This window comes from Biomphalaria glabrata, chromosome 11, assembly GCF_947242115.1.
Source record: "Biomphalaria glabrata chromosome 11, xgBioGlab47.1, whole genome shotgun sequence".
In the NCBI taxonomy this organism is placed as follows: domain Eukaryota; kingdom Metazoa; phylum Mollusca; class Gastropoda; family Planorbidae; genus Biomphalaria; species Biomphalaria glabrata.
The window spans coordinates 4569638-4593193 of record NC_074721.1 but is presented as its reverse complement, the minus strand read 5'-3'; the positions used below and the strand labels follow the sequence as shown (position 1 = coordinate 4593193).

Below are 23556 nucleotides of genomic sequence, written 5' to 3'. Positions count from 1 at the left end.
GCTTGGCTTTAGAACCGAGATGTCCCGGGTGCGAATCTCGGCAATGACTGGGATTTTGAATTTCGGGATTTTAAGCTGGCTTCATCTTTAATGTGTACCTGACTTTAGTTGGGGAAAGTAAAAGTCGCTGAGTCGTTGTGCTGGCTGCCAGGCGAGCTTTACATCATCTGCTCCATAGATTGCAAGGTCTGAAAGGGAAACTTTACTTACCGTATGCATCGCAAGGCCTAAAATGGGTACTTTTATGTCACAAAAGGTTGCTTTTTTTGTACGTTGAAAGTACTTTGTAGGCTTTAGTAGGTGATGAAGAAAAAATCTACCACTAGATTGAGTAATTACATGTTTCAACTACCACTAGATGGAATTCTTATATGTTTCAACTTCATTTAATCCGCGATTTGAACCGTATTCATCTCTGAACCTTTTGGCTGGGCAGAAACGTTTCAGAGGTTTCAACCTAAAGAACTTAATCTCTCTTCCCCAAAAGGTGTTCAGTCGAACTCTCTAGTTATGTTATTTCTATTTCTCAAATCTAAAAATCTCAAGTTATCTGCTGAATTGGTCAAGAAATTGTTGTTTTTTTTTGTTTCGCAAAACGGAACAGGATACAGTTTGGAGATGAATTATTATAGAATTTTGTATATTCGGCTTTAATGTTCTTAAATGGGCTTAGTAAACAGAAAAGGTTCAAGGCAGATAGTTTTTTGATGTTTAAATTGACACGACAGTAATCACTGACTAACTCAGCGGATCTTTTTGGTGCAGGATATTGTTAATATGAGAGATTCTCATCTGTAGTAAAGAAATTTTACAGCTAGCTCATTCATAGATCCGGTGTACTGATAATTATAATTTTTTGATAAGCTGTGAACATTTCTTTTTAAAATTATAGGACAATTTTACGAAAATTAAATGTCTTTCGATTGTTGCACAAAAATTGATTTTTATAAAGCTTATATCAACTCACTCTGTCTGTCTGTAAAGCTTATATCAACTCACTCTGTCTGTAAAGCTTATATCAACTCACTCTGTCTGTCTGTAAAGCTTATATCAACTCACTCTGTCTGTCTATAAAGCTTATATCAACTCACTCTGTCTGTCTGTAAAGCTTATATGAACTCACTCTGTCTGTCTGTAAAGCTTATATCAACTCACTCTGTCTGTCTGTAAAGCTTATATCAACTCACTCTGTCTGTCTGTAAAGCTTATATCAACTCACTCAGTCTGTCTGTATGATAAAAGGTTTTTACTCCTTATTTCTTCTACATGTGGGAAGCGTGGTCGAGAGGCTAATTGCGCTTGAAACTTAGCTTGGCTTGGCTACCTATGAAGAGGGTTCGAGGTTCGACTCCCGACTCGAGTTGTGTTTACTGAGCGCCTCAAGGCAGCACGGAAAAAACCTTCTCCTAGATACCCCCTCCCCACCCCAATGGTCCACTACTGAGATTGGACCAAAGCGCTCTAAGCATGTTATAAGCATGTTGTAGCACTATATAAAAGCCATAATTTAATTTAGTTTACATCCAATCTCGGATTAAGTTGAAATTTTGTACAATTATTTCTTTTACTCGACAACACAAGAATCAATTAGAAAAATTAACCAATTAGTTAAATTAACAGTTAATAATTAATTTTTTCGTTCGGTATCTTGAATAAGGGAAAGAAATCGTACTTGAAGTTGAATTAGTCCCATTAAGGACTCTTGAGCCTTGAGGGAATTTTTTTTATGCATTAAAAAAACGATCATGTAGACATTCACAAAGATACCCCTATCTTCTCTCTCCTTTCAAAACTGGTCCAGATAGGATCATAGCGTATCGAGAAAGCTGAAAGCTAAACAAAAACAATTGATAAAAATATTTCTAATCGCACAGATGTATTATTTCTAGGTACTAATAATCCAAAATAGTTAATACATTTTTTTTATTTTTATTTATTTATTTATTTTTCTTTTTTTAAGTATTTTTTTTTTACATTTTACAATGTTTTTCTTGTTACTGTTTAGTATGCAACAATGATCTTTCAGTACAGCGTCCTTGACATTGTTCTAGTTTCTGTATCTCCAGATCTCTCCCAGTCTTCATTTTCTCATTTCCTTGCGCTGTTCTTGGTTACATTATATCGGCTCCACATTTCTTCATATTCTTTTTCTTCTTTCCTCTGTTTTATGTTTCTTTAATTTATTTCGATAATAATGGAAATATCTTTCAAAAGTAAGGTTGAAGAATTTATTGCCAAATTGAAAGAATAAAGAGAAAAACTAAAAGGTGGTTTCCTCTGTGCCACAGTGGCCATTATTTGGATAGTCCGTTTTCTTGCTTATTGACTGAGGACTAACTAGAGCAAAGAGTGTTAATGAATTGTTTAAGTTCATAGTTTATATTTTACTGTTTTCATGAATATCTAAACATTCGCGTGATAAATATCATTCATCATCATATTTCACTTGACCTGACCATATATGCAATATTTGACAGGATATTTGCTGGTACACTCAATCCCATAGACAGCATTTTGACTTTTTCGCACCTGTTCGTGAGTCTTACCTTTTCTTACCTACACTTAGCAAAAGTCTACCTGTAAGGTCCTCTCGCGATTTTAAAACTTAGCGCCCTAGCCGGTTAGAAAAATAGTTTGCAAAACAAAAGCTGCTTTTACAACTACACGAAGTCGTGACACAGGCATGTGTACATTTGACACGCCAACATTTTATTTACATACACAATCAACACGAAGTGTCTCACACAATTAGAACTAGTTTTAATTGTACCATCTTTATGATACCTTTCATGAATAATGCCTTTAACGCATACACTGAGTGTCCTACAAAATGCCTATCACAAATTTCAAAATGTTTTTTTTTTCTTTTTGTGTTGTACCGTCTTTGCTGAATGTCTTCACCCTTACAAATAATTGTAACAATTTTCACGTTTTTTTCTGAACGCCTTTAAAAGTTTTTGTTTGTGAAAATGTGAAGCGAAAGACCGAAGATTGTTTCCCCTTCGACCATTGATTGTTTCCCCTTCGACCATTGATTGTTTCTCTTTAATGTTTAGAAAGAAAAAAAGTTTTATAGGTATGTTCATGTTTTGAAGTGATTTTGTTTTTCCAATGGTTTCCTAACGATTCGTTCGACTTCAAAATTAATTATCAGTGACGTGTAATTGATTCTGATTCGGGATGTGCGTATGCTGGATTTTCTCGTCCTGGACATACATTGAGATTGATGCTTTTATTTGATATCGTTCGGGTATTCATGTATTGGCCAGATGTTCGGACATTAAATAAGGTCTTCGTTCTAGAACTGCTTCCGTGGATGGAATTTTACAAGAATACTCAAAATGTTTCGTTACAGAACCAGCAGAAATTGTAAGTACGTTGTAGGCTGCAAGTACTTCGCAGGCCTTTAGTAGGTTTATGTTGTATTTATGCGATAAGTGTTTCGTAGGCTTTTGTAAATTTATGTTGTAATTAGGTTGTAAATATAGCTGTAAGCAAAGAGGAATTAAAAAAAAAATTTTTTGGATTATTTGACTATTACATTCAGAGAATATATTTCTTTTTTTTTTTTTTTTTTTTTGAGATTGGGAATCTATATCCAGTGTTAGAATTTAAGTCATTGGTTATTATGCATGACTGAATGCATGACGCGTAGGACGTAATCATCTTCTTTTTTGAAGTAACGTCTATATTATATAAGATAAGATAAGAGTCATTAAAAATTGTTGTGCCGGATTGGCTGCCTGGTCGTGCGGTTTGCGCGCTAGACTGTCGTTCGGATTTATCGACGGTCGAGGGTTCAAACCCTGCCCGCTCCCATCCCCCGTCGTCCTGCGGGAGGTTTGGACTAGGAAGTAAACAATCTTCAACTCTGAAGGAACATCCGAAATATGTAAAACATTTTACAAAACAAACATTGGTTTACTAACCGTTTGAGTTTGCAGCCTTAGTTTTTGGTTCAGAAGTCAGATTACATTTTTAGCCAAATCGCACATTTGTATGCACTAAAATGTGTATGGATGGAATGTTACACAGGATGTGTAGAATAATAATAATTTCAAAAACTTCACAAAGAAAACTATGTCAAGGTGACCTAAATATAACACCCAGCACCGTCGAAAGATCAACAACTAAATAAAACAATATCTACTGGCTTTTTTTGCTTCTTTTTTAAAACCCAAGGTTTTGCTGGCCGTGACTCATAACGGATATACGAATTGAATAGTTTTTACTTTCATATATTTTCACGTTCAGGATCAGCTTTGTTAATAAACAAAGAGACATAGAAGTCTATTAACCTTAATAAACTGTTATGAACTTACACCAAGAATAACGTTTTACAATGGAGCGACTGCAAAATGAGTATTCCAGGTATTAATGGTGCTTGTTTTGTTTTCAATTTTATTCCTAAAGTCGTACGACTAGTCGGCTTCTTCACTTTCAGAAAGCGGAAGCAGCATACAAGGTCATGTGTTTAAACACAATGTAACTAAAACACAATGATTAATTGGAAGAGTAAAAAAGAAAGTAAAATACTCACACACAGTGAGACAGACAGATAGAAAATGTATATATATATATATATATATATATATATATATATATATATATATATATATATATATATATATATATATATATATATATATATATATATATATATATATATATATATATATAGGAAGAGAGAGGGAGAGAGAGAGAAAGAGAGATAGAGAGAGAGAGAGATTATAATTATATATAATAGCATTGCTATTGCCCCCTACCTATCCCTTTCTTTAGAAAGGCTAGCATTTTAAAGATCCTATTAACATATCTTTTTAGACCTTGAATTCTAGTATCTATTGGTGTAGAAGATAGAGAGTACTTGCAAATTTAATTTCTATTCTCCATTTCTAAAAATAATATGTAGTAAGCAGATTTAAGTAAAATAATAAAGTATATTTTTTAGTTTGTGGATGGTAAGGCCATAGCTTTAGGTAACATTTAAAGTATTTTAGGTTAAAAATGGAATGTTAAAAAAAAAAAATTCTGAGACATCGAAATTCGGATTTTTAAAAATATGTGTTGTAGAGGCTCTCTCTTGTGAAGTCCCAGGGCAATAGTCGCGCCTGCCATGCCTTATATCCTACCCTGGGGTGCACCGTGTTCATGACGGTCTGGAGTTCGAGTCTTGGTCTCTTCCATCTCTCACCGTCTTGATGTCTGGGTTAGGACGTACACATAATTGTTGTTGTTTTTTAAATCAACGTCGGAGATATGTAAATAAACCAAACCAATGAAGAATCTCATAGAACTGTGTTCTCATGGACATTCTATTTTTGTAATTGTCCAGGACATATACCAATGGAATGAACCAATCCGTGTTTTAAACTGGAATATATATATGTAGAAGTATATGTAGAAGTATATGTAGAAGTATATGTAGAAGTATATGTAGAAGTATATGTAGAAGTATATGTAGAATTCTTTACTGCACCTCTATAGTGTTATGTGCGTAGCGTTGAAAGAAATACACAAATATTTCCAAGAAACAAGTTTTATTTATAGATGGTTAGGTTTACACTTCTGGGTGTTTCATTTAAGTGACTAGCTCCAAACTCCTGTGAACAATGACTTACCTTTTTTACAAAGCTTATATCATCTCATTCTGTCTATCTGTCTGTCTGACATCCAGTCTCGGGTAAAGATGAAACATTTGTCTCTCATTCTTAGTCACTCTCTTTCTCTTTTTTTCTCTCTCTTTTTTTCTCTCTCTTCTCTCTTTCTCTCTTTTTTCTCTCTCTTTTTCTCTCTCTTTCTCTTTTTTTCTTTTTCTCTCTTTTTTCTCTCTTTCTTCTTTTCTCTCTCTCTTTTTTTCTCTCGTATCTCTTTCTCTCTTTTTTCTCTCTCTTTCTCTTTCTCGCTCTCTTTTTTTTCTCTTTCCATTTTTTACTGTCTCTCTCTTTCTCTCTTTTTCTCTCTCTTTCTCGCTCTTTTTTTTCTCTTTCCATTTCCATTTTTACTCTCTCTCTTTTCTTCTCTCTCTCTCTTAGTTTCTATCTTTTTTCTCTTTCTTTATTTCTCTTATTTTCTGTTTCTCTCTCTCTTTTCAGTAAATGTATTGCTTGGCATCTACTGGGTAAAACTAATATTACATACTATTACATACTATATGGGAAACTTTTTCTGTAATTTTTTAAAACATTTACGCAATCGTCTATATTGACTCTATATTAAAGCTCGTTTCCAACAAGGCTTGTAAGTTTTTAGTGTCATTCGATTGTGACCAATCATCCTTATCTATTACTACAAGACGGGTCTGAGAACTTGACCTCTGGAGAATTTAAAAATTAATTTGATCATGTTTTTATAAAATCAATATAAATATATTTTCTTTCCTTAAAGTACAACTATTCACAGTGTACTTGTAACGTCATTGAAGTCTTACAGCATTGTAAGATATTTAAAGTGTAAAACGATGGCACACAAATGGATGTAAGCCCTTTAAAAAGTAAAGCATACAATAATCTAAAAACGATCTAACTATTGCATTGAAAACGTTTGCCTTTGAAATTGTGTTACAAAAAATACATAAATATAACTTTTTTTTTTCCATTAAGCAATATAAACACCATAATAAACACCTATATGCCAAATAAACAACAACAACAACTAACAATGTTGTACCCATTGTAATGTTGCTTCTACTTATCAGTGACGACCAATACTACGGCCCGCGGTACATTTCCGCTCAGTGACGCGGTGCTATCCAGTCCCTCGAAGCCTCTGACCACACACCATGAAGCCGCAGTGGTTAAGTCCGGTTTGCGCGCTGGACTGTCGTTCGTACATATCGATGGTCTCGGGTTCGAACCCTGCCCGCTCCCATCCCCCCGTCGTCCTGCGGGAGGTTTTGGACAAGGAACTAGATTTTCTTCAACTGTGAAAGAACGACCCGCGGCACTCGTTTCCGAAATGTATAATGCTGCCTAAACCCTCAGACCGATAAAACCCATCACACTTGTGTCGAGTTTCACATGTTAATATTATACCAAGAGCGATTTGGTCAGAACTTTCAATGAGAAAAGAGACACAATTAAAATGTAGTTTCTTTGCTAACCTCCCCTGACCAAATGTCTACAACTATCTAATAATTGCAACAATTCTTTCGGCCGTGAGAGATACATTTTTTAAGAATTCTATCCGACCTTGTAAGCCTGAGTCTTTATCTCAAAGCTTTAAAAGTTTAAATTTCCCCTAGGTAAACATTTTAATGATAAATATGCGGCAGCGTAATCCAACACACACACAATATCCTTCCATGTGTTTGTATATTAGTATACCTATTTTTTTTTCTAAGAACTCAGTCCGTAACCCGGAAGTTAAAAGATTATATTGGGGGATTCTTGAAATAAAAATCAAAGCATTAAATGTAAACCAACTTTGATTAAAATTTTATTTGAGTTCTTGTACGTATTATCTTAAAACAAAAGAGCAACCGAACAGAAAAATAAAATAACAAATTGCATGGAGGTTTCTAGCAGAAGATGGATTAATGGAGTGAAAGCAACACTACTAAAAGATCCCCCACAGATAACCCCGCCTCTCACCTTGCGTCAGACTGTACGTTATATCTCCCCTGGATACCTATTAGCTAAATGCTGAAGGCTAATGTCAGATAAGTTCTGCGCGCGGAACAAAGCTTGGATTAGAAAATTGTCACTTTATATTTAGATGTGAAGTTATACAAAAGCTAGATCAGTTACCTGGGAAGAAAATGGCTGATTCTAATAGGCACTTATTACATCATAACTAAAGAAAACAAGTTTGTTTTTTTTAAAGTAATTACATTGCCAGTTTTCATTTTCTGTTCTTATTTTGTAGAAACAAATTTTGTGTACCTATTTTAAGTCAGAAATTTCGTATTAATCAAAACAAAAGAGGAAAAGATATTATCAGAAGCCACTCAGACTTAAATTATCAGACACATGCGCGCCCTAAAGAGTACAAGAAAAAAGAGGACAATGCTTGACAAAGAAAAAGACCCTTTTATATTATTGTATTTGATAAGACTAGGCATGAAATCCAAGGCTGTACAACTACAGTTCAGACCAATAGCTTGTTGCCACGTCACAGGTCTTCCATAACGATTGATCTCGATTAAATGAGATCGGCTTTTTACTATAAAGATTTGACTTGATTGTTACATCCAGGGCCAAACCTCCCGCCGGACGGCGGTAAATGGCGGTGGCCAAGACTCGAACTCGGGACATCGTCACGACAGCCCAGAGCACATACTACTCGACTACGCAGCAATGTTCGAGTTGAAGCGAAAGTAACGAGATAGTGATGACCTTTGACCACGAAGGTGCTTCATTGTATTCCTCAACTCTCAAATATAACACAACCCCACATATTGTTTGCAACAGTTATAAAAGGTACTTGAGTAATAGTTTTATTTCCTGGCTTGGGAAACGCATGGTTATGAATTATATGGAGGTCATGGGAGCTCTTCTTGCTTTAAAAACTATGTTTGTATGAAATGTTTGTGGTGCCTACATGTAAACGTTATATGTCTCCTTCTGTCTCGGAAGACAATGCATACGCCCAGATGAGTCACTGGTTTTGGCTTAGTCTTGAGACAGTCTGGAGCGGCAGAGTTTGCCACAGTTTGTGCATGTATATACATCTGTCCCAGGGCTAGCTGACAGGGCAGCTTTCTTTTTCTTTCTCTTGACTAAGGCCGCTTCGTTTCTTTTGCTCTCAGCGAAGTTGGTACCAGAACGTACACTCTGTCTCCATGCTGTCCTGTCTTGGGCTATCTCCTCCCACATACTTAAAGTTGATGCCTTGTCTCGCCTGCAGACATCTTAGTAGGTTAGTCTTGGGCGGCCCTTGGGTCTGACTCCCTCCGCAATCTCAGCATATAGCAGCGGTTCTCAACCTTTTAAGCTCGGCGACCCCTTTTTACAATCCCCCATTCTGCCGCGACCCCTCCCCACACACACACACAGCAATAGAAGAATAGACAATAACAATCCATATTTTCGATGGTCTTAGGCGATCCCTGGTAAATCGTCAATCGACCCCCCAAGGGGGTCGCGACCCACAGGTTGAGAACCCCTGGCATATAGGATATCTTAATGGATTCTTCCATATAGCATTCGGGCGACATCAATACCAAACTATATATCTTTACAATGATGCCTTGAATAAAATTGCTTTTTGTGTTATTCAAGGATTAGTTTATAGCCTTTGGAGCTAGATAAAGATCGATAACTTAAGCTAATAAGAATTTTACAAATCAGAAGTGTGTGTGCTAGCAAACACCTCCGCTTATAGCGTATGTTAACCCTAAATGTTTCAATAGTTACTTTAAAAAGGTGTAAAATCATTTAAGCATCTACATGCTACAGAAGGTTCCTAGATATTATATTTAAATACTGCATCCCAAACCAAGAGATTAGAGACATGGTTACTGCAGCGATTGGACCCCATGATGACCTGCTAACTGTCGTAAAAAAAACGCAAGGTAAAAATCTATGGCCATATTCCAAGATCTTCGGGGCTGGCAAAAACCTTACTTCAAGGAACAGTACCAGGGAAAAGAAGAAGAGGCAGACAGAGAAGGCGATAGGAGGACATAATTAAAAAATGGATGGGCCTGCCATTGAAAGAGGTTCTAACTAAGCCAAAAGACAGAGAGGAATGGAGAAAGAAGGTCGACAAGTCTTGCCTGGTGCCCCAGCGGTCCAACAGACTAAGGGAGAGCTAAAGGTATTAGGTATACACATCATTGTTTGATAACTTAAAGTTTGAAACCATTTTTCATGAAAAAGAATTTATGATTGTAACAAATGCGTTTAAGCACTGGCAAGTGTTCAGTGCTAGAAATGCACTTTTTAACATTCACTTTTGAGACAGTAACAGCAAATGTAATGTGAGCTAACAAGCTATGAGTATAGCACTGTAACTTGATACGTTAAGCCAGTTTGTTTCTGTATACCACAATATAATCTTGCCACAAACACATGTAAACACTGCGTCATAAAACTTTAAAAAAATGTCTCCCTCTATGTCCTACTTAGTGTCATCCCGGAACCTGATGTCATATTACTCGAATATAAGAAACTGATCTGTCCTTGTCTGTGTGCTGTTTATCAGATTCCAGTAACAGGTCAGTGGGTTGTCAGTGTAAGATGGAGCTCAGGTCAATTAACTTATGAAATGGATGGTCGTTTATAAAATCCTTTAGACTCAAGCAAATGGCGCAAAAAAATATATAAAAAGCGGTTAATTTTTAAAATTTCCCTTCTAATATTAAGAATGACCACTGATAGATTTAACGTAATTGGTGTCACGAATCGATACTGTGACCTCATTCATCAATATTCTAGAAAAGGGTCAGGTGAAAGAAAATCACAGACTAAGCATGTGCAAATTATAATTAATTAACCTATCAAAGAAAGAGGTCAAGAAAAACGTGTCAAGCTTAGAAGGTGGTAGGTAAGAAAAATATTTGGAATCGAAGTTTCTAGAAATCTAGAAAAGAAGATTTTAAAAAGGTATACATTGGGAGACAGTGAGTTAGTCGTCCTTGAGTTGTCCTTGAGTTGTTAACGGGTCCATGAGTTATTAGGAGTCAGATTAAAGATAGTTCATTTGTATCAATATAAGTAGTATAAAGTTGTATCGGTATTAAGTTATATCAGAATCTCTTCTATTCCAGTATAAAGCTGTACCAATACTAAGTAATATCAGACTAAAGTTGTAACAGTATAGCCACAATGTAATTAAGAAGCTTTATTTTGTGGTTTTATAACCTGTACATTAGGAAGAATTTTATGTCAAGTTAGTGCTGAACTGATTAATCCTCAATTAATCCTCAGTTTAATGAATTTAATTAATTTGTCTGTAATTTGTTTGCTAGCACACACACTTCTGATTTGTAAAATTCTTATTAGCTTAAGTTATCGATCTTTATCTAGCTCCAAAGGCTATAAACTAATCCTTGAATAACACAAAAAGCAATTTTATTCAAGGCATCATTGTAAAGATATATAGTTTGGTATTGATGTCGCCCGAATGCTAATTTAAAGGGAGATCATTAACGAAAGAAAAAAAAAAAAAGAACCCAGAAGTTTCTTCGGTTTACTTTAATCATTTTATATTTCCCCCACAAGCGATTCTGTTGTGCCGTTGAATATACATAAAGTAAAATATGCATTGTGTTGTAAACATATCTCTAAACATAAAATTGTCACATAAGACTGCACAAAAAACAGTTATGTTTACATATTCGGAATATGATGTCCCATACCGGTGATACCCATGGTATGTTTGGAAGGTCACATCCGGCCCGAGACCAGATACCGTCAGCCCCTATCTGAACTTCAAGGGCATAATGTAGTCACACACGCTCGGTTCGTTCCAGACGATGATTTTATGTTTACGGTATTGCGGAGAGCCAGACGTGTGCCCCCCATGATGATAAATGTTGAAACACCTTTGTTTAATGCGTCTGATATGAATACATTTATTACATTTCCATTCGTCTGTGTAATGATTGTCAATAGACTCCATGCCCTATTTAAAAAAACGGATTTGAGTTGGTCTACTTTACAACATTGTATTTATACCACCGGCCAATTTGCTTTCACTGACTGAAAGGCTCTAGATCTATATGTCAATAGTTCGCTTGTACCTGAGGTGTACTGGTGAGACTTATTGCATTTTGGCTGCTATGCTTGGCTTGTTGGTTATAATGTTCAATATTTAAAACTTAAAAAAAAAAATATGTTCGTTTGTTTCTATTGGTACTCATACCAACATATAAATATCGATACCACCTACCTAGACAAACAGACAGATTATACATTCCTATTCAAGATAGCCACACAAGCATTATCTTATATCTTTTACAGAATGTTTTGTTTGTTTGTAAAATGTTTTACATAATTCGGTTCCTTCAGAGTTGAAGATAGTTTACTTCCTAGTCCAAACCTCCCGCAGAACGACGGGGGATGGGAGCGGGCAGGGTTTGAACCCTCGACCGTCGATAAATCCGAACGACAGTCCAGCGCGCAAACCGCACGACCAGGCAGCCATTCAATCCAGAACTTTTAAGGGGGGGGGGGGGCGATTTTTTTCCAAACCCTAATCCTAACGCACAGTGAACCCTAACCCTATGTATAAACGCATACATACAGCATAGCAATAGCCCCGACGCAAAGCGTTTTCTACAGCTCATTATTCATCCTATTTAAAAAGGCGGGTCAAATTAAGTAAAGTAAAGTAACTTGGGGGGGGGGGGGGGGCAAGGGGCGATTCTGAAGTGTGACTGACAATCGAGGCACTAGTAGCGTTTGTATATCTATATTAAAGCGTATCTGTAATATGTTAAGCGATACCTGTTGCAGTAGGCCTGCTTTGGTTAGACTAAGACGTCAACAGAAAAATGGTAAAACTCTCTAAAATATTCATTTTTTCAGAACATTTTGAATTATGTTTTTCTTGAAAAATATTCGAATTTGAGTTTATAGGCCCTTACTACGTTGCAAATACAACTGATTTGTTCCTTGAAAAGATAAGATACTCCCCAGATTTAGATTAAGGCTTCGATAGTCCCCGCCGAGAAAATAAAATATCTTCAAGAAATAATATTATGGGGGTCAACCAAGTGGAGGGGGGCGATCTCCCCTACCGCCCCTCCCCCCTGGATCAGTTAGTGCATTGAATATAAAGTAAAATAAGCAGATAGATAGATAGATAGATAGATTAGATAGATAGATACGCCAGTCCAGTTCACATGCCATACCACCAAGTAGCTATCATAGTATGCAAATGCAACGCAACCAAAACTGAAACATATATGTTAGATCTACTTACCTTGTGAAAGTGCCTTTACCGCAACATGTGGTACCACAAAACAGCCAGCATCATTTTTTTAAAAAGTAACATAAAATTTCTACTAACAGTAACATTATATGTTATTTTTGTAGTATATATTGAAATCGCATAAAGTGTGCGACAGAGCGGGTTCAAATTGTAACAAGAATCCTTCATTACATGTAAAACATGGAGTCAGAAATAGAGCGACATAGAGGCACACATTTTTTTCACTGCATGTCGATGTTGTGTTAAAACCAAAACAAAAAACACTCCCCCTAGAAAAACCCCAACACAGGATAACGTCGGCCTCCTTGGCTGAGCAAATAATGTCTTTGTTTTGTTAACCTTAGACCACCTGATGGTCAGAGCAAGTTTTGGTCTAACTGGACACTGACTCCATCGCTCTCCTCTTCCTCCACACCATAACTATTTCAGCAATGTTGAGTTCCGCTTAAAAAGTTTTCAGGGACAAAAAAAAACTGGCTCATTATCTCAAACTGACTATGCATATGTGTGTTAAGCGCTTAGCTTCTAAACCTGGGTTCCCAGGTTCGGATCATGGTGGACATTAGTTTCGGGATTTTAAGGGCGTCTCTGAGTCCAACCAACTCTAATGGGTACCTGACATTAGTTTTGGAAACGTAAATGCAGTTGGTCATTGTGCTGGCCACATGACACCCTCGTTAACCGTCGGCCACAGAAACCTTTACATCATCTGCCCTGTAGGTTGCAAGGTCTGAAAGGGGAACTTTACCTTTACTTTATTTTACGTAGATCTATTAATTAGCTTAATTTCTAACTAGCGTTATGGTACTGTGAAGTAATTTTACTCTTATTCTCAGTCACATACATGGTTTGAATATCTTTCTCCTTTTCCTACACTTGAAATCGCTCCCATTCTGAATCCAACATTATCAGTGGCGTAGCTATTGTGGAGGGAGGAGGGAGAGAATTTGTCAATCCCCCCCGGGCCCCTTGAAGGGTGCCCCCAAATGAGTGTTTTTTACATTACAAATTAAATATTACGCAAAATGCAGGGCCGCCAAAGAGGTCAAGCCCCCAGGGCCCCCAAACGATGGAAAATTTCTAGCTACGCACCTGAACATTATCTAGAAATATTGGAGATCTCCATGATAGACTAATCAATGCCAATGATGCTAAATAGAACTTCACTTGGGCCTAATAAATAAGCAAGGTTACGAAATCGGCTCCCGAAGCTGTCCACCTTGAGTCTTCACGAGGATTCGAACACGGGACTTCCGGTTACAAGTGATTCACCCCTCAGCCAAGGCATCTCCATATATTCATTTAGTGTACACTTACATTTTTAAATAATAATTTAGCCATAAATTTTAAATTAATAACATGTTACATGTAATATACATAAACTAAAAAAAGATTTATTCTTCGTATACAATTAGATAAATTGGCAACACGAAAAAACAACTTCTTGACCTATTTTAATTAGGTAGTGAGCTAGCTAGAAATGACTTGAAAGACTTGGAGTACTTGGACCAGACATTCCCCTCGCAAAATAAAAATTAATATCTCCATTGTTCTTTTGCCATACAAACTAGATCTCGATCTAGCTAGATCTAGACCTAGTTTTAGATCTTGAATCTAGAACTAGATTTAGATCTAGAAATAGATGTAAGTCTACCTCTAGAACTACATCTAAGATCTAGAGCAATGACTTAAATCCTGCCAAGTCATTGTTTTTCTTGGTTGGCTCAGGCCACCCATTCCATGCTCTAATAGCACTAGACACTAAAGAAGAAGGAGCATTTGTACAAATTTGTCCTAGCATAGGGAACGAGGAATGTGCCTTTACCTTTGTGTCTTTCTGAGTAATGTATTAAATTTTGTTCTTCTATTTGAAGATTCTGGTTCAGTGTCTTATTGCTACTTTGCTTTTGAGTCTTCTGTCCTGAAGGCTTTCTAAATTTAGCGTGTTACTCTAGTCAAACGTGAATATTCGTTTGTTAAGAATCTCACTGCTCTATTTTTTTGTCTGTTCCAGTTTCTTAATGTTTTCATTAGTTGAGGGGTCCTAAACAGAGGATGCATATACATTTATTCATATGTTTACTCTGTGCTAGGCCAACGACACTAGCTCCAGCTGAAATAACCTGCCCAGTGTGCGGCCGAACATTCCGGGCTCACATAGGTCTCACCAGCCACATAAGGAGGCATAAAACCCCAGTGCAAAGCCCTCAGCCCCCCAGGATGACAAAGTGGTCATCATCGAACCACGATGGACGAACTATATATTTACTCTGTATTGAAATCATTTTACGTAACACACGGTAAAGTTTAAAATCATGGGGCTCTGCACTGATGAAAAGTGCACAGAAAGTGTCATGCACCTTCGAAAAAAAACACTTTATTAACACTTTCTTTATTCCGCACACCAGATAGACCAAAAAAGCTGGGTATTTATAGTCATTCCGCTATCAATGAAAATCTACAGAAAAAAATCGTTTTGGTAAATCCTGGCTCCATCACCTCTTGTTGATGGATTGCTCCTATTTTTTAAAAATAATTATCTAAATGAAAACTTGTCCAAACGTAAGGTTAAAATAAAAGGATCGGTTTGAACTTTCTCTTCTTGACTCGAACGGAATGTATGTGTGACTTGAGGTGCACGTGGTTAATGTGTTACTTGTGGTGCATTAGTTACACGTATCTGCATCTGTTACTTACGTTTCTTGCAGTACATATGAAACGTGTGATACGTGTGGTACATGTGATACGTGTGGTACATGTGATACGTGTGGTATTTATGATATGTGTGGTACATGTGATACGTGTGGTACATGTGATACGTGTGGTACATGTGATACGTGTGGTACACGTGATACGTGTGATAAATGTGATACATGTGGTACATGTGATACGTGTGGTACATGTGATACGTGTAGTATATATGATATGTGTGGTACATGTGATACGTGAAGTACATGTGATATGTGTGGTACATGTGATATGTGTGGAACATATGATACGTGTGGCACTTGTGATACGTGTGGTACAAATGATTCGTGTGGTACAGGTGGTACGTGTGCTGTATGTGATACGTGTCCTACATGTGATATGTGTGCTACATGTGATACGTGTGGCACATGTGGTACGTGTGCTGTATATGATAGGTGTGGTACATGTGATACGTGTGGTACATGTGGCACATGTGATACGTGTGGTACATATGGTACATGTGATACGTGTGGTACATATGCTGAATATGTTGATAATGTTGGCGAGCCAGGACCGGTTAATAGAAACCGAAAACCAGGTTAACTGCTAGAAAGCTTTATCAGGCTGAAGTGGGGGCAGTGTTGACTGATATTTAACCAAAGTAAGATTGGTGTTTATTAGTGGAGACAACCTTTGAAGAACAGAACCCTGGTCAATTTAACTGAGATGCTAGTTGGATCTATAGGGCTATCATTAGAATTTTGCTAACTTTGAGAGGTTGTAATGATGAGCTTAACTAGAGGGAGATACGGGGGGGGGGTTAGACAAATACTCAATTTTTAAACTATCATTCATATAATTCATTTGTTATCAAGAACAAAGTAATCTCTCTTAATAGTCTTTCAAAAATTCATCAACAATACAGGGAGGAGTTGTCTTTAAAAAAAACAACAACTTAAGTTTATGTTACTTGTATTCATTCAACTTTACGCTTTTAAAGATTAAATCTAGACCTGTTTTTGTAATGTTTCGATCGAGTTCAGGATTGGTCAAAAATATTCTCACCCGGTATTAAATGTTTATTTTTGCACATTTTTCAACTACATTTATGTTACTTGGAATCATTTGACTCTACGCTTTTAAAGATTAAATCTAGACTTATATTTATGTTTGGTAAGAAATACTCTCACCTGGTTTTTAATTTAATATTTGTTTATATTAATCAACCAAATTTATGTATAAAATGTGTATTTATATTGGTAAGATAGGTATCAGACTTTATATGCTTATACCACAGTATGCATATACGAAACTAAATATTGTTTGCTACAAATGAGACATTGGAGGATGGCAGCCTGTTTGTATTGTTTGCGCTGGACTGTTATCACAATGCAGTGGCGTAACTAGGGATTATGGGGCTAAAGGGGGCTTGACAACTTTAGGGGCCCCTGCATTTTGACATTCGACTTGATGACATAAGAGCGTAATATTTAATGTAAAACCAAATTTCGGACATTCATCAAGTTTCAAATTAGGACCCCAGCTTCCCCCACCCTATCTACGCCACTGCCACAATGGCCTCGTGTTCGAACCCTGCTGCCACCCCCCACCTTCCTGCAGGACGTTAGCTTTAGCTTGGCTGCAATTCTCTTCATTTCCCAAGAAACGTCCAAACTTACTAATCCAATCAAATTAACACTTGATGACAACTAAGAAACATCGATACAAAATCAACAAATTGTTTCATTTCTAGAAATCTTAAATCATAAACTTAACAGCTGCCCGTTTTAGTTTTTTCACTTACATAAGTCCATAACAAAACTATTGTATAATTAAAAGCATTCGTAAACCACACGAGATCTATTTCTAGTTTTATTGAATACAATCTTAATGTCACAAACATGCAAGATGGTATCATATGTATTAGCTTATCAGACATCTTCTTTGGCTTGGGGCTAAGAACAAAAACGTCAATTTCGAAAACAACAGCGCCATTGTAGAGGGAAAAGTTGACATGTCAATTTAGTTGAATTGTTGACCAAAGCCAGGCTAAATACTAGGCGATTGTGAGGGAAAAAGAAACTTTTAGCTTAAGGTTAAGTGAAGTGTTCCAGAACTGTGCAGTTAGCATTCCATCGTATTGTGCTGGTAGTATTCAATAATACTAATGTATCTATGTATCTAGCAATGTGAACTATTCATATTTTGAACTGTATCATTAGATCAATTTATAGCAAGCTATAAGTAGCCTAATTATTTGTATAAGATGCATATCTAAACATTTTATTCTGGAATCTTATAAAAAACCATAATGATAAAGTTTCATTCTTCGTTTACAAGTGCTTTCGTGTAATGCAATAACCGTTGATCTGGAAACATCTTAAATTTTAATGATCTAAAATTATCGATCTGTCATATTTTTAAAAAGACTTGAGATTCAAAGGCATCTTGACTTTGTTTGACTTGCATGGTGATTACTTTTCTTCTCCTCTTTGTTTGATGACCGCACTTTGACATCGCGTCTATTTTTAGAACGATAAAAAAAATCCAAAAACAAAACAAAACAGAAACAAACTTGGAAGCGTCGAGAGTTTGGTGATTCGTGATGTTTTGGTGTTAAAGGAATTTTTTTTTTTTTTGGGAAGGACGTCTTCGAATCTAAAAATACATCTGTGGTTAAGAGGGGCCAGAATCTGGACTGTGCAACAAGGGAGATAAGAGCTAAAAGAAGGCTGAACAGTTTGCAGACATAGGGCTAAAATTGTGTTCTTGTGGTTAGACTAGAAAATGGACTAGACATTTTTTTTTGTATCGGATACGAAGTTATTACAGTTCGTTGATTGGTTGGTTCCATTGCTTAGTTCTCAGATCTGACCAAGTAAGTACATCTTTTTATAATTATCTACACCTATCTTATTTTATAGTATAAATTACAGACGTTCCTATAAAACAGGAAGCGCTGTGGCTTATTGGTAAAGTGCTAGAGTTCCAATCCGGGTGACCCGGTTCGAATCCTGATGAAGCCTGGGGTTTTTATTTCAGGATCTTAAGGCACCTGGGTTGGTCGTTGTGCTGGCCACATGACACCATCGTTAACCGTGGGCCATCATCCGTCTGAAAGGGGGAGTAACTTTACTTCAAAACAGACGATAGTCCTACATCCTACATGTATTCATCTATTCGTGCATGTTAATTAGAGTCTTGAATTATACGACATTGGGAACCAATTGCTTTCAAATATCTTTAATGCCACTTCGACTTCATAACTGTAGAGACTTTAATCAGTGATCGTACACCTTTGGCATAGAATGTGATCAATCTATCATTGAAATCTGTTCGATTAGTGGCATTCTCTACATGTTAACATAACTATATACTTATCACAGCTTTTTCGTAATTCAATTTCTCATCGACGTTTCAATACTGCTTGAAGCCATATTTGTTTTTAAAGTCGTTCTATAAATAATTAAGGGGACATAAGCTTGATCATTAGCATGGGAATAACAATAAAAACTATGCAAAAGAAAATTACACGTATAAAAAATCATAATAATATATAATATCTTAGAAAACCCTCAGCTGATTTTTACTGTACCAGAATACTCCTAGACATACCAGACGCCCTGCAAAAGGAGAAAATGTCCTCCAACACTATCCACCTTTTTGGAGTCGCTCTTTCCGTCTGACCTGCATTTGCGTTAAGTGTGATAACACAATGTGTTTACTTTTAGAGTGCATTTTTTTTAACCAATCAAATTCAGTCTTTCAAATCCTCTGGTTGTGTTCCTTGTTTACTTTGTCCTTTCCCCCCCCCCTCCTTTTTGTTAAGGCATTGTCCTCCATGTTGTCCTTCTATCGGCGTACATAAGTCGTGAAAACTTATTTTTTAAATATTGTTTTTATATAGAGCAACTTTCATATTCAGAACGCTATGGTCCAATCTCTTCCGTAGACCAGTGGGGAGGAAATCTGGGAGAATGTTTTTCGTGCTGCATTTAGGTGTTCGTTGAATACAAATCTGCTCGACAGGTAGTCACGTGGTTTAAGTCCTTAAGCCCCAATCCCACAATTTACGAAAATTATGCAAAAACCTGTTGACCTCAAATACTTTATTACCACTGGAAAACGTTGAATATTAATGCAGCAATTTTTTTTTTATATTTGTCTCAATCTCTTAGCTTAGACACGTAATAGCTTCCTACTATTAGATTTCTTTTACATAGCGATGTAGTGCAAGGACGCCTACTTAATCTTTGTGCTAATATGTAAAGAAATATCTCCCCATTCAAACATTTGTTGGCTGAACATCATCACTATTTCGGGATCCGACAAACTTGTTCCTTCGACACACTAGGTTGATAAGGTCAGTCTACAACATAATGAATTCACATGTGTTCGCACAATCTGGGCAATACGCAGTGTGCGTCCAGATTTATTTTAATCTTCTTTTTTATTCATATGTTTTTTAAAATATTGTTGGTTCCACGTCTGACACCGACAATGATTACATTCGTACAGGCTCTTAAGTCGTTTTCACTACAGAAGCTATCCCTGAGTACTCTGGTCACAGAAAGACACTACATCCAAGATTAGGGGGCTAGTAGGTCGGGCTAGGATGTTTAACATATGAGATTACGTGGCACCTATTTTACACTCTAAATATTTGCCTAGGCACTGTGTCAAGCTCCATATGAACTGGTTGCAAACCATGCATATATACGATTTAAACCCGTGCCTTAAGAATGCGGATATATGCATCAGCATTGCAATTTTTTTTGTTTGTTTTGTAAGTTATAAAGTAAATGTAGTGAACCTTTTTAAAGAATGCCCACTAATGGCAGCAATAAAACAATAACTATTTTAAACAAAAAAAAAATGTATTCCTAAGAATAAGGATGAGTACAGTATTCCAAGGAACTACCCAAACCTAGATTCGGTCCCGCAACGTGGTTCCATCCGGCCCGAAGAATCGTCTGCAAAAAGTGTTGGACATAACCCCACCACATTTTTCTAAAAAAAAAAGGTGGAATAAAAATATCTTTACCTACGTTAGGGTCCCTCACTTTTTCTTTGATTGGTAAAGTGGTATTTAACATTTGTGCGTTTACCAACAGGGACCCTGAATGTAGAATCTACCTGGAAATTTGGACGGATCTTTACATTTGGAATACGATAAAAAGCCAACATATTTGTTTTGTAAAGTGTGGCTGTTTTAATAAAACAACATATAAACGGCATTACGAAACAAATATGGCGGCATTCTTGGTTTGAGCTGCGAATAAAAGATTGTTAAACTATGCCTCGAGGATTGGAGGATCCATAAGTATATTTACCGAAAAGAGAAGAAAATGAGTCGGTGGTAAAGCTAGCTACCATGTTACTCAAATATTTTAAGTTGAGAAATTAAGCCAAAATCTGATGCGTTTAAAAAAATAAACTTCAAATAACCCATCCATCAGTGTAAGTACTAGATCCACGATTTTCTAATCAAAGAGTTTCAGATCAATTTCATTTTATTTTAGTACCTTTTCGTTGATATGGCCCGCGTCTCGAGTGTTGGAAATCGGAATAAGGGTTGGGCATCACTGGTTTAGATTTTTGCTATTCCATTTTGAAGTGCAATGCCTTACATAGCTAATTTTTTTTTTTGCTGTGTCCAGATTTGGCGCATTAACACTGCACTGCGGAGTAGTTAACATTGAACGCAAAAAAAAAAATAATAATAAAAAAATAAATTGATTTCAGATCTCTAAATTGATAATTTGTAATCGCAACACAAAATAAAGCTACTCAGTTTCAGAAATAGTTAAATCTACAAAAACTGAGTTAGTGAAATATAAAGTTTGAGATAAGGTCGATGGTCAATCTATTCCAAAAAACACAATGATCTAAAATAATAAACAGAAGATTGAACCTCATGCTAATTGTCTCTGTATACTGTAGATCATGTGATTTCATCATTTCCTTTTTATCAGTCTGGTCTCAGTTGTGGAGACGGTTTGTGGTACCTGAGGGATGGGAGTCATGGCGAAAGTTTGAATTTTTTTTCCCCAATTGAATTACATTAAGGTGTAAAACAAACAGTTAAACATAGACACACAGCTAAACACATAAAACAAACGGTTAAAGCCATAAACACAAAAGTTTACATACACATACAACTTGACACTAATACACGTCAATAACTAGTTTAAAGACGTCAACACTAATACACGTCAATAACTTGTTTAAAGACGTCAACAACTGAGTGTGGCGTTGTAGGTCCGACGTATAGATCCCCCCCCCAGGCAAGGGCAACTACTCTCCTCATTTATAACATCTTTAGCAGACGACAACGTACGTCGTTGATTTTTATCTTTACCTTCACCTTTACCTTACCTTTACATATCCCTTAGTCTGTTGGACCGTTGGGGCACCATGCAAGATTCGTCCACCGTCTTTCGCCATTTCTCTCTGTCTTTTACCTCTTTCAATGGCAGGCCCGTCCATTCTTTTATGTTGTCCTCCCATCGCTTTCTCTGTCTGCCTCTTCTTCTTTTTCCTGGTACTGTTCCATGAAGGATCTTGTAATATGGCCATAGATTTGTTATTTTTAGTCTAATAAAAAAAAAGGATTATGCTTATTTATAACTTGTGGTAATCGAGTCGCGGAGAGATTAAACCAAAGGATTTAGAGTTCGAATTCCTTTGAAGTTGAAACATTTTTGAATTATTTCTGACCTTTCTGAGTCAAATCACTTCTTATGGTTACTTGATATTTGTTGTTGGTTGAAGAGATAGAGACACAAATCTCACATGTTTTGTCTAGCGTTTGAAACCCTCTGCTATTTCACTGTCGATATGAATAATCATGCTACAGGATGATACGCTTTCATCTCAGTCTAAAAAAACTAAGGAGTATTAAGATTACTTATTGCTAAATGATGTTTTAAAACTAATTTCATCTTCTTTTAAATAAGCGTAATTAAACGGTAACTTTGTCAGGTAGCCATATCAAATGTTGAATATGATTGACATGTGTTGTTATAATGGATAATCTCACCTGCTACATGCAAGAGTCATCACTGTAATAGAAACACTAAAAAACAACAATAGTCTCGATAGCAAAGACAAACAGCCACAAAAACTCTTTTGTTCCCCTGGCAATCAAATCATTAAGTAGAAACTGATATAAACTTTTCACATGTAAATTATGAGTCTGGTGTGAATGTACACTTTGGTTTCTTATAGTTATAATGTTTTTTGTTTGGTGTAATGCACACATTGTAAGACAAATTTCCTTAAGGATAATAAAGATTATTATTATGTATAATGAGTATTCTGTATTCATTCTCTGGCACTGCCGTGGTCGAGTTTCGTTAAAGGAAAACAAAATACATTATTATTATTATTTTTATTACTATTTTTATTATTACTTTTATGACATTGCTTTTTTAGTTTTCTATTAGGCTCCATTACTCCAGCATCATTTGGTCTTTCTGACCCATTTCTACACAGTCCTGACTGACCCACTTTCTTTGCTGCTTACTCGTCCATGTACTATGAGGGTCAACTGGTCATTGCTTACACAGGCGCACACAATGCACTACTAGCAACTCAATACAAACACACTTACTATCACACTAACTTATCAACATATTTTCTATAAGCTCATATCGTTTCAACTCATATCTTTTTTAACTCATAAAGTCTTATTCATGTTGTATCAACAGTTTGTCTCAACTTATATTTTATTAGCCCCAGTGTTAAGTAGAATCTTATTTATTGATTACTTGGGATGAAATGCTATATTATATTTTTTATGATTTGTTGATTTGAAATCATAAATGTGTAATTACATTGAAGAATAATTCAAGCTTTTAAGATTAAATGCTACAGAAAAATGCTGCAAAAGAAGACAAATGAGTTTGTCCGCGCTATTTTGTCGGGTCACCGCTAACAGCTGCTGACCGGGAAAAATGGAGGGATTTGGTAACCCGAATCGTCACG

General features: G+C 36.3%; 1 protein-coding gene across 2 annotated transcripts in view; it reads left to right on the top strand.

The window, feature by feature from the left end:
- LOC106054725 (uncharacterized) overlaps positions 1 to 23556 on the top strand; it is a 91022-nt gene that overhangs the window by 31524 nt on the left and 35942 nt on the right. Inside the window, exon 1 of one of the 2 annotated variants that reach the window (XM_056045803.1) lies at positions 17618 to 18445. The exons of the other annotated variant lie outside the window; for it this stretch is intronic. The gene's annotated coding sequence lies outside the window, so the exon portion shown is untranslated. Of the gene's footprint in view, positions 1 to 17617; positions 18446 to 23556 lie in introns of those variants that run through there. 2 annotated transcript variants of the gene reach the window in all.